Source organism: Myxocyprinus asiaticus, chromosome 47 (genome assembly GCF_019703515.2).
Source record: "Myxocyprinus asiaticus isolate MX2 ecotype Aquarium Trade chromosome 47, UBuf_Myxa_2, whole genome shotgun sequence".
NCBI classification, from domain to species: Eukaryota; Metazoa; Chordata; class Actinopteri; order Cypriniformes; family Catostomidae; genus Myxocyprinus; species Myxocyprinus asiaticus.
This window is the reverse complement of record NC_059390.1, coordinates 11,621,701-11,637,612: the sequence shown is the minus strand read 5'-3', so window position 1 is coordinate 11,637,612 and position 15,912 is coordinate 11,621,701.

Below are 15,912 nucleotides of genomic sequence, written 5' to 3'. Positions count from 1 at the left end.
TATGCAAAGCGCAATCAATAAATGAAGACAGCCCATTCATAAGATGTTGATAGCTAGTATAAATGTATGCACAGGCACTGATTTATGTTCTTACAGCTGTTGTAGTTGCAATTTATGTGTATACATTTTTTTCCAGCTTAATGTGCAATTTATGTATACAATGTGTGCTATAAGTATGTCATTCGTTGGTTGATTCCCCAGAAATGTGATCTTTGGCACTGTCAAAATATTGCTCTGTTTGTTTGAGCATCCCAACCAGCCGAACATGTGAGCTTGGGTCTGTTTGACTGACCAATGCCATATAGGGGAAGTGTTCAGGGAAACCTACTTAAAAACAGTCATTCATTTTAAATTATTTTTTGTGATGCTAGTGGTGCAGAATTAAACAGTTTCACCTTTAAAGATCTTGAACATTAACTCAAAACTAAAATACACAGACCTTCTATTCTATTCTATTCTATTCTTTAATTATGTTGCTGACCAAAGCACACAGATGCCAAGTGATTCTGATCTGATTCTGATATCTCATGTTGTACATTCTGACATGGCACTGAAACAATGTCTTTTTTTAGATGTCTTCAGTTCAAAATGAATAAAAGAGTTGCACCTGTGAAACGAGATTTCATCAGATTTCACTAAAGAGGCAACACCTATTAGCAGCTCACACTTAAGCTGGAAGCATTTTAAACAAACAAAGTGCTACATCAAACAAGGTAGTGCTTTTACGGATCATACATTTAATTTACAGCGGATATTACTGAAACCTTTTTCAAAAGTGATGGCACCACAGTTTATTGAGCACCTCTCAACCACTAACACAGGTAAACAACAGCACAATGGCACTATATCCAAAGGGCCCTGAGTGCAGCTGACCCTCTCTGGGTTCAGACTATAGTATTTTCTGTTTAAAATGAGCTGTGAAAGTGCAAAAGAATGCAAAATAAGCGCAAATGGCTACTACTGCGTGGTACTAAGTAGTTGATCTCATTCTCTCCCACCACTAAAAATAATTGTCAAATTAAACATTGACAATCCTATCTATACAGTATGTTAGACATTAGACTTCACTGCATAAACCATTTCCAATACAATGTAGAGACTGATAAAGTGGAAGTTAGCAAATGTACATTTATATACAGTGGGGTCCACATTGAAAATTAGGATTTTTTAATTATTATTTATACTTGCAAATGAACAAAGTTTTAGGATTTTGAAAGAAAAAAGAAAAACAAGGGAAAGTTATGGTGTAAGGAAGAATGATGTTAAGATTCTGCACTATTCTAAAGAAGATCACCTATCAAATGTAATAAAACTTTTGACATTGACTATGTTACGGTAACTCCTTTGTACAAAAGGTCAGATTTTCTTGCTTCCATTAAAGGAATATTCCGGGTTCAATAGAAGTTAAACTCAGTTGACAGCATTTGTGGCATAATGCTGATTACTACAAAAATAATTTTGACATGCCCTTCCCTTTCTTTAAAAATAAAACCTAAAATCTGGGTTGCAGTGAGACACTTACAGTACAATCAAAGTGAATGTTGGGCCAATTTTTGAACATTAAAATACTCACCTTTTAAAAGTATAGCCACAAGACATAAGCAATATGTGTGTAAACATGGTTTTAGTGTGATTAAATCACTTACTAACCTTTTCTGGGTAAAGTTATGGCCAATTTTACAATTTCTTTGCCATAAAAATTTGTGTCAACAAACCCTAAAACCTTAAAATGACTGTAAAAATGACAATTTAAACAACTTTACAGCTCAAATAATACATGAGTTTTAACAGAAGAATTAATGTAAGTGCTTTTATAAAATTGTAATCTTCACATTTCTGCTTTAAACCCTCTAAAATTTGGCCACATTCACTTCCATTGTAAGTGCCTCACTGTAACCTTGATTTTTGCTTTTACACACACACACACACACATATATATATATATATATATATATATATATATATATAAGGAGGGACGAGTCAAAATTCATTTTTGTGGTAATCAACATTGAGCCACAAATGCTGTCAATTGAGCTTAACTTGTATAGAATACTCCTTTAAAGCACACAAGGTGCTCTTTGGAACATTCTCAAATCATGCCATGATAACATTGATCATCAGGTTTTGTACCAACTTGTGGAGTCCATGCCAACTTGCTATCATTAAAGCAAAACAGGGTTAAACCAAATAGTAAAAATTCCGAAACACACTAAAAATGAATATGTCATGCTGATAATATAATTTGTAATGAAAAAGAATGCAAAATAGAAACATTTTCATAAGGGGTGTCAGAAAGAATTGACGATAGCTAATTAGCAAATCCATAATGTTTCCCTCCTTTTAAGCATCTCCCTCAAGGGTGTTTTGAATCATTATGCAAATGATTTTGTCAAATGTCTATTAGTGCAGGAAGAAACTCTCATGATTTATTATTTTCAAGAGTACTTTTGCAGAGGCAAACTTTTCCCACTAGTCATCAAAGGAAATGGAAGATGAGATATATGTGTAGGAAGAGCACACGTGAGTGTCTCTCACCCACTGAAGGGGAGCAAAAACCTTCATCTGTAGGGAAAGGATGGGGGAACACTGAAGTGGTCTACACAGAGACCACCCCAAAAACACCTTTGACATGCAGTGCAGACAATTGCTGTGTACCCAGGGTTGGGGAGTAATGAAATACAAGTAACGGGAATATGTATTTAAAATACAAAATATAAGTAACTGTATTCCACTACTAGTTACAATTGAAATCATTGGTAATTAGAATACAGTTACATTCAAAAAGTATTTTGATTACTGAAGAGATTACTTTGCATTTTATTGTCATTTGTTTCATTTAATATTTAGTCCTTTCAGATGGAAAAATGTATACATATAAATGAGGTGATCCAAAGTGTGTTTGAACAGCAGTGAAACACTTTCTTATGATGTGTTACATTCATACGAGCAGACAGAGAAGTAAGTTTGAAGTAAGTTTGGAGCAGAAGAAATAGAAATAAACCTTGTGTAAATTGTCAGCTTTACGCTAAGCTAAAATGCTATTTCTAGCCATTTTACATGCACATGTTACCAGGCACGATCATATTTTTTTTATCAAGAAAATTCACGTTGGATCATAATTTATTTATTCTAGTAAGACCTTTGATATTAGGGCAAAAATCTTATTCTTGATAATAATGTTTGTATTGTTTTCCTGTAAAAATATCTAAAAATCCTTAAAACAAGATCAATTTGATTTATCTTGTTTTAGAAACAACACTGCATAAGATATTTACGTTTTTATCGTGTATTTTATCTTACTGTACTGGCAGAGTTTTTATAGTCAAAACAAGTGAAAAAAATCTACCAGTGCTGAAGAAGTAATCTAAAGTATTTAGAATACGTTACTGACCTTGAGTAATCTAACGGAATACGTTACAAATTACATTTTACAGCATGTATTCTGTAATCTGTAGTGGAATACATTTCAAAATAACCCTCCCAACCCTGTGTGTACCAAGCTAACATCGTTGCTCCCAATTGTTTCAACTGTAAAAAGTTTGAACACAAGGACTCTACACTTTTTAATTCACTGCAGATGTTGTAATTAATGTCACAGACAGAAGATATTTTTTAGATGTGCCATAATTATGAACAAGGACATAAATACATCAGATGACCTTATAGTTTTTTCTTTTATTCTCCAGTGAATTTCATTGGAATTAGTATTTTTTTTTTTTTTTTTTTCTAAATCTATTCACAATCATGGGTGATGGCCATTTCTTTGAAGCAATTACCAAATAAATCAACCAATAAAAGACAATGTCAGCTGTCAGTTTGGTTTCATAATTGAATAATTATTGGACAAAGCATCAAGATAGGGTGATTATGGCATTGGTTCACCAAATGTAACAAAGCAATTGAAATGAATTGCACAACTCTACAATGACTCCCACTATTAGCTAGCAAAAAAGCTGTGATCCATTCACTTTGTTTGGGAAACCTTCCTCTTCATTGTCTTTATTCTTTCTCCTCTAGTTCTTCCTCCTTCATCAGTCTCATTGCTCAAAGGCTCTGGCTTCTGCAAAGTGAGATATTAGAGGTTTCATTGCTTTTTTTTATTATTGCCATTTCACAGACTAAGCTGATGAACTTCCGCCTTAATTCAGCAGCTTAAATCTAGCAAACTTTGTATATTTTAAGATTTTTAATTATTTAATGCCAATTTAGAACATTATATTTATAAAAAAAAAAAAAAAAAGAGTAATCAACACTGCTGCAATGAAATTTCAAATGCAGCCGCTGAGGGAGTGACAGTAGATTTGGCATCTCTCTGTCTTCTGACTGCCTTATCCCATCTTTTAAAATAAATGTGGATTAACAAAATAGTGTATTTTTTGTGTTTGCTGTAGGTGAAAATTGGAATGAAAAAACAATATTTACTGTGGTCTCCTATGTACCTCTAAGTTTAACAATAGTTTACTAAAGCATTCTGAACCTGGAAATGTGAAAAGGGTCCAGACACTTGGCATATACAAAACCCATTTGAAGACTTTTGCAACCATTTTCATGTGCTATAACTCACAATATTGTGACATCATCTGTGGTTGATCTGTTAAGTTTATTTAAAATATTCATACTACAGATCCCACTAATTGAGGAGTGTTTCGAGATGGAAAGTACTGGGCCAGCATCAGAGCCTTCTCTTTCAAAACCTAATTAGGGATCACATCAGAGTTGTTAGGTGAATTATTTATTCATTATCCAGAGGTACATTCAATGGGCCAAACTCATTTAGATGCTCATTATCAATCTTGGCAACAGATCATATTATCCGGATGTTTTGATCTTTCTGAAGAGCACCCGTGTACACAACGAAGGTGGAGCACTGTGAAAAAACCAACAACATGCCAGATCCTGCCTTTGATTATACATTCAGGAATGGCCTCTTGCAGAGAACAGAGTCATAGTCTGTTTCATAGACTCCTATGAGTTTATCCTCTAGTAATTGTCCATTGTCCACCTCAGCCCACAACTTTCACTAAGACCAGATGAGCCCATTGCCTGCCAAAACTCTTCGTGTTGAATGCAAAATCTTGCTGGCCAATTCTTAGTGCTACTTAATTTAAATATGATATTTGCAATTGGAAATCGGTCTGTGCGTACCGAAATTTTAACCACTGCTCCCAGTAGCTGAAACCACTGCTATCAGTTGTAACAGAGGGAAAGGTGATCACATCGGAAATTATGCAAAAATGTCTCATGGGGGAATACTGCTTATCAGACTTTTTGGCAGAATGTGGTCGATTTCAGGGTGCATTAACATTCGGAATCAACATGTCTATTTCCTGTGTGATCATGTTGGCTTATCTGAACTATGGCAAATAGGGGACAATTTGGGAGACCTGTCTGACATTCTCGTTATTTTTGCTATTTCCGATTGGCGATGCTAGTGGCACAGAAATTACACACTTCAGGTTTAATATAAAGAAAGACAAGTAACATACTGTAGTTCACCAGTTATTGATGTCGTAAGATATCACAATATTGGTTTCCAAATTCCTACCCTGCTTTATAGGTTTGTTGGGTTAACTGTCAAATGGAAAAATAGTTAGTGGAAGCTTGTCCATGAGTCAAAGAATACCAACTCTAAGCTATCCAATTAGCCCAAACTAGATCTTTATGATTGCACTCTTTTTATTGAAATACTTGAAAAGATAGCTTTATATGGGAGCCCCACTCTTCTTCCTTTTCATCCGGTATGTGCTGTTAGCAAGCTCTATCAAGTGGTATAAATCTTTAATTTTAAAGATCATCATTAATGGCCAAAACAGCCTAAGATCTCCGCTCGGCTTCTGCCTTTCATCCTCTCCGCTGGTGAAATTCCGGAGAGGGCTGCGCTCAATCGTTTGCTCCCCTAAGTACACAAAATTAGCTGCTTATCTGTTGATCTCCGTACATGATCCCTATGAAATCCTTTCTGTGTGTCCAAGGCTGCTGCCTTCATAAGAGCCTAGGAACCTGCTTGTTCTCTGTTTCGCTTGTGCTGTTCAACGCTCTCTCTCTTTCTTGGCCCACAGAGGAGAAACAAGGCCTAATTAAATTGCTCTCAAAGACAATGAGGACCAGGCTTCCACCTCTTATGGCCTCCCATGCCACTTCCAGTGGCTTCAGGCAGACCTTAAGCCCCAGTCTTTTACCAAGCTGCTTGGAGGGATTTTGCAAAAAAATTAATTGTCATTCACATTTTTTAGCCTTAGCATAATGGAGGAAGAAAGAGTGAGGGAATAGCAAGAGACGTGTGGACTCACTAAAGAATATGGAAAAAAAATATAAACTGAGAAAAATGTTCCCTGCTGAAAAAAAAAAAAAAAAAAAAAAACATTTCGATTTTTTGATGGTCTAAGCTGGTTTGAGGTGGCCGTGCTGTTCTTCAGCTAGTCTAGGTGGTCTTCTAGCCTAACCATGCATTATTCAGATGGCCTAGCTGGTCTTATCTGGTCTTAACTGGTATTAGCTGGTCTAGCTAGTCTCTGAGCCTGGCAAAGCTGGTCTTCAATTGGTGTAATTGGTCTTCCAGCCTGGCCAAGCTGGTATTCAGATGATCTAACTGGTCTTAGCTTGTGTAAGCTGGTGTAGCAAGTCTCCCAACCTGGCCAAGCTAGTATTCAGCTAGTCTACAGAAGGTGGTCTTCCAGCCTGGCCAAGCTGGTATTCAGATGGTCTAGCTAGTCTGAGGTAGTTAATGCTGGCTGAGCTGGTCTTCAACTGGACTAGCTGGTCTTCCAGTCTGGCCAACCTGGTATTTAGATGGTCTAGCTGGTGTTAGCTGGTTTAATTTGGTCTAACTGGTCTTCCAGCCTGGCGAGCTGGTCTTCAGTTGGTGTAATTGGTCTTCCAGCCTAGCCAAGCTGGTATTCGGTATACATGTAGCTGGTCTGAGCTGGTTAATGCTGGTTGAGCTGGTCTTCCAGTCTGGCAAACCTGGTATTTAGATGGTTTAGGTGGCCTTCCTGCCGGGCTAAGCTGGTATCCAGATGGTCTAGCTGGTTTTAGCTGGTTTAAGCTGGTCTCGTAGCCTGGCCAAGCTGGTGATCTACTGATTTAGTTGGTCGGTCAGCTGATTTCCCAGGCCCAAAAGTGCCCAAAACTTCTCTAAAACATAAAATCAGACCAGCATGTACAGGCTGGCAGACCAGCTGAAACCAGCAAACTAGTATTAGGTTGGTTTAAAAAATAAAAAAAATTCAGCAGTGTTAAAAAGAGATACTGCATGTTGGCTCCCAAGATTAGTTAAAGGGATAGTTAACCCACAATCTTTGTAATCATTCAAGCACTTTATCTGTTCAGTGGAACACAAAAGAAGATAAGAAGAATGTTAGGAACTAGCATCCTCAGTCACCATTCACTTGCATTGTATGGACAAAACAGCTGTGTCGACATTCTTTGAAATTCATTTTCTTGTGTTTTACAGAAGAAAACAATACACTTTGGAACAACATGAGGGCAATAATCATGAATGGATTTTTATGTTTGGGGTGAACTAACACTTTAAGTTAAATTACGTTATTTTTTTGTTGATATGTGAAGTTGTGTGTGTTACCTCTTTGAGTTCCAGTTCAATACCGCACATTGCTTTGGCAAACTTTGCTTTCTAGATATTTCAGATGCATCTCTGCATCTGCCCGTCCACATACTGCTCCCTAATTTTGCTGATGTGCTGTATTTGGCTGTGTTAATGAGCACAGGCTGTGGAATTAGGCTTGCCTCTGCCTGTTAATGCTGTCTGTGAAAGTCTCCGAGTGACTGCAGCCCTCGTTAGCAGTGCCTGCTTGCTATTGATTGCGCTGGGCCACTAGGGGCTCCCTACCTGCAGTTGACTTTGTACTTTTCCAAGAGTTGTAAGGGTCTGCCGAACAACAGGGACCATGCACATCTCAAACAAGGTCTATGAAAAGCCTATCAATTAGGCTTTGAAGGTCAAGCAAACACTCTCTGTGCCTCTTCCTACAGTTCTCTCTTTTTCGCTCTCTCACCCTCCCCTGGCCGGACTTCCTCATCTCGAGCTGGCAGTATCTCCCATACTCTCTCTCTTGAATCGCTCTCTCAAAAATACATCTGAAGACCCCATTCAATTAAATATCTCTCAGCTCCAGCTGCTCCCTAAGTGAAAGGTCATCCAAGTCCAGGAGGCTAAAAGAGAAAGGCTTGGCTTCTTCAGAAAGCTCCCCCCACCACCCAACAAAGCTTCCCCCAAGCCCGAGCTCTCTCTTAATGATCCCCACTGGTCAATCCCTAACTAGTGATGACAGTTCCCCCCAGAAGCACCACTGCAGATGAGAGCCAATCGATCAGCTGGAGAAAAAAAAAAACATAATGATAACCTGCAGACATAATGTCAAGCCCTTGTGCCGTCCCAATTGGTTGACATTCAGGTGGATAGAGGGGAGGGCCAAGTGTCGAGACATCAAAAGGGAGGTGCAGTGATGTGTACTTCTGCACCAAGTGAGGTCTGTTAACCCCTCTCTTGTGTGACCTCTGATTACCCGAGATATGGCCTGAGGGAGTGTAAATGGGATGGTCGTCAACTCGCGATGACCTGCAAACTTGACCGTAACCATCAAAGCAAACACCAGTAATTGTTCCTAATCAGGTCAGGTCAGGTTACTTTATTTATACCCGTAGGTAGATTTGGCTTGCAGTGGGTGAGTTCATACGTTTTGACACATTTTTTACAAAACAACACAAACAGTGTACGACATAAATTTTAAAAAAAAAAAAACGACATGATAAAAAATGATAAAAAGTGATAAAAAGTGTTCCACGTTCCAATCAAACATTTAAAAACAATATATAAATAGTAAAATAAAATAGACATTGCATCTATACCATCATATTATCAATGTTGCTAGGACTTATTCAACTGAGTAATAGCTGCCAGAACATTGTAGTAAGAGGATGAGCTGAAATGCTTACCATATAGATCTTTTTTATTTATTTATCAACTGAACCAATTTGATCAAAATTATTTAATTTTTTTCTTTGGGTAGTTCACCCAAATTCTGTCATTAATTACTTGCTTCAAACGCAGGGCTCCAGACAACTAAAATGGTCAAAAATGTGACCACAAATTAATGATTGCGACAATAATTTAAAATCTAGACACCATTGTCGACAGTCTATATGTGTTTTCATATGCGGTTTCGTCAGATATCATCTTGTGAGTTATTGAATACATCTTTTGTGCGCCAGTGTGTCTTCCGCTGCTTTTCACCCTTTCTGTTGATGATATGAGCTCACTAGCTGCACGCAACAACAAACAGCGTGAGCAATGATGTCCGATTTGTGAACAATGACTCTTTTGAATCACCCGACAAGAACTCGTTTGAACTCAGGAGCTCAGGTTAGCAGTTTGAATTCAAGTCACTTTCTCAGCGAATCAGCCGTCAATGGCTGCGTTCCTTTTCAAATTTGTATCCCCTTTCCTCGCAAACTTCACTCCGTCTCAAGGACTCGGATGTACACTATATTGCCAAAAGTATTCGCTCATCTGCCTTTAGACGCATATGAACTTAAGTGACATCCCATTCTTAATCCATAGGGTTTAATATGACGTCGGCCCACTCTTTGCAGCTACAAAAGCTTCAACTCTTCTGGGAAGGCTTTCCACAATGTTTAGGAGTGTGTTTATGGGAATTTTTGACCATTCTTCCAGAAGCGCATTTGTTGTTGAACACTGATGTTGAACGAGAAGGCCTGGCTCGCAGTCTTCACTCTAATTCATCCCCAAACTGTTCCCACAAAGTTGGGAGCATGGAATTGTCCAAAATCTCTTGGTATGCTGAAGCATTCAGAGTTCCTTTCACTGGAACTAAGGGGCCAAGCCCAGCTCCTGAAAAACAACCCCACACCATAATCCCTCCTCCACCAAACTTCACAGCTGGCACAATGCAGTCAGACAAGTACCGTTCTCCTGGCAACCGCCAAACCCAGACTCGTCCATCAGATTGCCAGATGGAGAAGCGTGATTCGTCACTCCAGAGAACGCGTCTCCACTGCTCTAGAGTCCAGTGGTGGCATGCTTTACACCACTGCATCCGACGCTTTGCATTGCACTTGGTGATGTATGGCTTGGATGCAGCTGCTCGGCCATGGAAATCCATTCCATGAAGCTCTCTACGCACTGTTCTTGAGCTAATCTGAAGGCCACATGAACTTTAGAGGTCTGTAGCGATTGACTCTGCAGAAAGTTGGCGTCCTCTGCGCACTATGCGCCTCAGCATCCACTGACCCCGCTCTGTCATTTTACGTGGCCTACCACTTTGTGGCTGAGTTGCTGTCATTCCCAATCGCTTCCACTTTGTTATAATACCACTGACAGTTGACTGTGGAATATTTAGTAGCAAGGAAATTTCACGACTGGACTTGTTGCACAGGTGGCATCCTATCACAGTACCACGCTGGAATTCACTGAGCTCCTGAGAGCGGCCCATTCTTTCACAAATGTTTGTAGAAGCAGTCTGCATGCCTAGGTGCTTCATTTTATACACCTGTGGCCATGGAATTGATTGGAACACCTGAATTCAATTATTTGGATGGGTGAGCGAATACTTTTGGCAATATAGTGTATGTCACTGCTTACGTTGCGCAAGTGTCCACTACTGGCGGAAGACGTGCAATGGGTTTAACTGGAACACCCTTAACCCTTGATCACTTGGAGCATGTTGAAGGCTGATGTCAATTTGTGGATTTATTTAGTGATTTTTGCACCTGAGAAAGCAATGTTTTGGAGATTGATTTCAGAGGCTTATGTATAAATCTTGTATGTTTATTATTTTTTTCATTAGAATGAATTGTTAGAAAGGATTAATAAAGATTTATACAAATTAAAATGTTAACATAACAATGAACACATAGGCTGTAACTGTGTGGTAAACAGTTTAAGGTAGCTACAAGTATTATGGTGTTAAATCTCAATATAACTTTTCTAAACTGCTTAATTGACCCAACTTCACTTCCGTCATACATTAGTTGTGTGGGGGTGGGGTTGATGAAGCACCATATGCTGTCACATCACAACTGAGTTGCATGGTGGGGTATGGAGCTGCCTGAAGCGTACATCAGAGTAGGCTTGCTCCCACGGTCAGAATTGAGGGATTGAGGGTCTGTTAGCAGAAACTTCCCTCACTCACTCAACGAAGTGGAACGGACTTATAAAAAAGGTGGCGGGGATTCCCGTGAGGGGAAATGCTTAGGGGAGTTAGCAAGTGGATGTTAAAAATGAAGTGGAATGCAGCCAATGAGTTCACAACTGGGCACACAGACATTTCAAAATAGTAGTCCCATGTGTATTTCAGGCTTCTTTTTTTCTAATTAAAAGTCCTGTGTTATGTATCAAATCCCCCCCCCCCCCCCCCCAAATTATTGATTGGGATTCAATTTGCACGATACAATTTGCACTCTTGTAGTCTTTGTGTCTGGGCCATCTAGTCACAGTAAAAAAAAAAAAAAAAATTTATTTGATATATATATATATAGAGAGAGAGAGAGAGAGAGATATATATATATATATATATATATATATATATATATATATATATATATATATATATATATATATATATATATAAATATAGATATAGATATACATACATATATATATATATATATATATATATATATATATATTTGAGAGTATATATATAATATACATATATGTATAATATATATAAAATCAATTAAAGATATGCACTCCCATATACATTCTGCATTCTATACATGCTGAAGTGTATACTAAATGAAAAAAATATATTTTATCTCTTATTTTTGTATAAATACTGAAAGGGGTGTAAAAACAAAAGGAGACAAAAGGGGAATGCTAATTTGTGCACTCAACTATACAGTATATGCAGTATATTAAACACCCGATTAATGAGCTATCAGATGTCTTTTCTTTGACTTTCTATCTTGTTTTTGAACAACAATCTAAATTGAGCAATTCTGTGATGTGGCAACTAAAACAGCCATTTGGCTCCTAAAATGTTTCAGTTTAGGAGCCAATGGCTCCTTAGTCATTTTTTTAATCTGGAGCCCTGAAACGAGTATGACTTTCTTTCTTATATAGAAAAAAAGGAGATGTTTAGCATAATGTTCAGTCTCAGTCATCATTCATATTCATTGTATGGAAACAAGAATGCAGTGAAAGTAAATGGTGACAGAGGCTATCAGTCACCAACAGTCTACTTAACTCAACATAAATTTTTGTGTTCCACAAAAAAAAAAAAAAAAACATGATGGTGAGTAAATATTGACAGAATTTTTAATTTTTCAATTTAATCTCTTTCATCTAACCCAATTAATTTGATCATATTCATCATGTTCTCTTATTTCTTCATTTTTTAAACTCCATACTTAATTTTAACATTCTCAGGTTATTTTAAAATAATTCGTTTTTTTTATTTTTTTATTTTTTTTTACTTTTTAAAATCATTTTGATAAGATCATTATGGGGCAGATTCACTAAACAGTTGCTCCACTTTTGCACTAATTCACTAACCACCCACAATGTATTTTAGCAGGTGCAATAAGCACTGAAATTGGACTGCGTCTTGAGTATTTAAATTAAACCATTGTCATAATGGCAAATGAAAGTTAATTTAATTTATTTAAAAGATGTTTGTGATAATTTTCAACCGATCATATCAGTAGTAATCAAATAATCATCAACTGATGGAGAAGAGCGTTATAACCTGGCATTTATCCAGATGCCTGGTGTGGTCAAGCACATGTTCTGTATGTTTAAAAGATGATCCATGTGTCTGAATCAAAGTGATGTTGTACAGTCCCGGCAGGGTGTGTCAAATTCGGTGGTCTGCTGCATCCTCCGCTATATAGCACTCAGAATTGCTCATGCAAATTGTGTTCAGCAGCGATTTTGTGGGTGCGTTTGCAACGTTGCCTGGCCTGCATAATTACTTTAATGAATTGGGCGCTAAACCTGGCGCTATCTGAAAATATTGGGATATTTTTTTGAAATAATGATTTGGGTGCTGGATTTTTTTTACTTAACGTGGCATAAACAGGCATAAACAGGCTTTCTTATTAAACCAGTGCAGAAAGTGGGGGGAAAATACGGCGCTTTTAACGGCTGCAATTTATTCTTAATGAATCTGCCCCTAGGTGTTCTATATTGATTTTATTTTTAATAATAAATCATTAATGTTCCGTCATTTAATTTTTTTTAACACATTTAAATTAAAATATTTTTTTATTATATTTATTCATAGAAATAATCTTATTTATTTAAATTAAATCATTTAGTAGTTTTAATTGTTTTAAAAAAAATAACATTTACAAATTTACAAATTAAACATTTTAATTTAATTTCATTCACCACTCGCATTTCTTTCGTAACCTCACAAACCCCTTGGGGTTCACAGAAAACCCAGTTGGAGAACCCTAATCTAGATAGTTTCTTGAAAAATTCTGGATGACATTTTTTCAATTGCCTCTAAAAATTAGGTATTAAATCAAAGCCCTGAATCCAAAACTGAATTAATAATATTAACAGCATAAGTGCATGTCTTCGTTCACCTTACAGGCAAAGATTGCTTTTTCACACTCAAACTTAGAAAACAAATGGCCCCAGTGGGACCAGGCATCCATAGGGGTTCGTCTTACCGTGTGATGCTTTGGTAATCTATTTCCACCTTTAATTGAAAGCAGACAAGTGGAACCATACATCTGCTCTATGCTGCTCGACCCAATACATAAGCGCCATTGATCAGTCTGGCTTAAAAAGTGGTGCCACTTTCCAATCCCTCACTGAAAGCAGGGGAGGCACTATCAGAGGAGTTGATATGATACACCAACTTCTGCCTGCCACCCCCTCTCCATTTCAGATTACATTCAGGGTGTCTCATTTTAGATGGAAGGCGGACAGACGGCCTGACTCCAGCACTAGATGAGAAAGTGTTGGGCTGGGCTGCACCAAAGTCTCATCAATAGCCATTGAAATGGCAGCCAAGCAACTGTTACAGGATGCCTGTTGCTTGTATGCTGATTAGAACAGAGCAAATAAATAGAAAGCTTTAATAAGACTGGTATGGGCTCTTGAACCATACCTGTCTCTGTCTCTCTTTTACTGTCTCTCTCTCTCTCTCTATGCTAAATGCTGGAACAGAGAGGTGGGTGATTGTATTTCCCATTCTATCAATTTTATATCTACCTCGGCCCCTGCTTCATCCAGTCACCATTGGTTTCACAAACTTGTGGTTCACAGTGTCCCCTTAATTAATTATCCTGCACTTTACTGTACTTTACTTTAAAAAACATTGTCTTTAGCCTAAAGATGGTAGCCATTTTTATAATATTGAAATAAAGGAATAGTTCACCAAAAAGTGAAAATTCTGTCATTTTTTACATTTACATTTACGTTTATTCATTTGGCAGATGCTTTTATCCAAAGCGACTTACAAAAGAGGAAAACATAAGCGAATCATCTTAGGAGACAGTGGTATGAAAAGTGCAGTATTACAAAGTATCACTAGCATCATAATAGTATTCAAAACAGAATAAAGTGCAACAGAAATGTCTTATTTATTTATTTTTTTTATTTTTTTTAATGACTGGTTAAGTGCTCATGGAAAAGATGTGTTTTTAGTCGTTTTTTGAAGACAGAGAGTGAGTCAGCTTCACGGATGGAGTTGGAAAGGTTGTTCCACCAGTGTGGTACGATGAAGCTGAAAGTCCGGGAAAGTGTTTTGGTGCCTCTTTGTGTTGGTACAACAAGGCGACGTTCCTTAGCCGACCGCAGGCTCCTAGTGGGCGCGTTTTTCTCCCTTATGACGTTCCAAACCACTATGCTGTTTTTTTTGTATTTTTTTATTTTTTTTTCAAGGAACATAAAAGAAGCCCATAGTAGTTGTAAGGTGTTCTCATTTACTCACTGCCATGCCATCACATTCTTTCTTCAGTGGAAAACAAAAGGAGATGTTAGGCAGAATTTTCAGTCTCAGTCACCGTTGACTTTAATTGTATAGAAAAAAAGATGCAATGAAAGTGAATGGTGACTGAAGCAAAAATTTGCCTAACGTCATCTTTTGTGTTCCACAGAAAAAATTACACCATTAGACTGAATAAATAATGACAGAATTTTCATTTTGGGTGTACTATTACTTTACACTTTTTACAAAGCACTAGTTGTCTGAAAGCTTAAGAAAGACCTACTCTAGAGCAGCAAAACAAATATATATATATATATATATATATATATATATATATATATATATATATATATATATATATATATATATATATTAGTTCTGCACAAGATTTTGACTCCGAACACCTGTCCTGACTCCCTTCCAAAAATGTGATTGATTTATTGTCAGTAGTGCTTACCACCTTAGGCAAATGTCAGCCAACATATTAAAGTAAAAGTTATTGAAGTAGAGGGGGGTCATTTATTTTCTTAAATTCATCTCGTGCAGGAAAATAAATGGAGGAGGACAACTTGAGGTTGTCTTAACCTTAGGATATTAAGTACATAAAGATTACGATATTCAGCTTGTATCGGTTACAGTAAACTGCAAAAGTGCTGCATAAGTTATGACAAAAATCTGATTCCTCAATCATTCTTCTTTGTCCCTCATCGATCTGAGGGTCATACTTTCCCTTGTGTCAAAAACAAAACAAATGTTGCAGTGCTCTATGATTTCTCATTAAGTCCATGTCTCCAATGGTCTGCAGACACACCCACAAATCAATAGCTTGGGGTCTCTATGAATTGCTATTGTGATGATGAGGAATTGATCTTTCCTCTTATGGGAATGTTTTGGATGACAGAGAGACTGGTCACATATTCAAGTATCACAGCAGCATATGATTTCAGTATACACCAAATCTATTAGACTACTGGTTTTAAATTTCCCA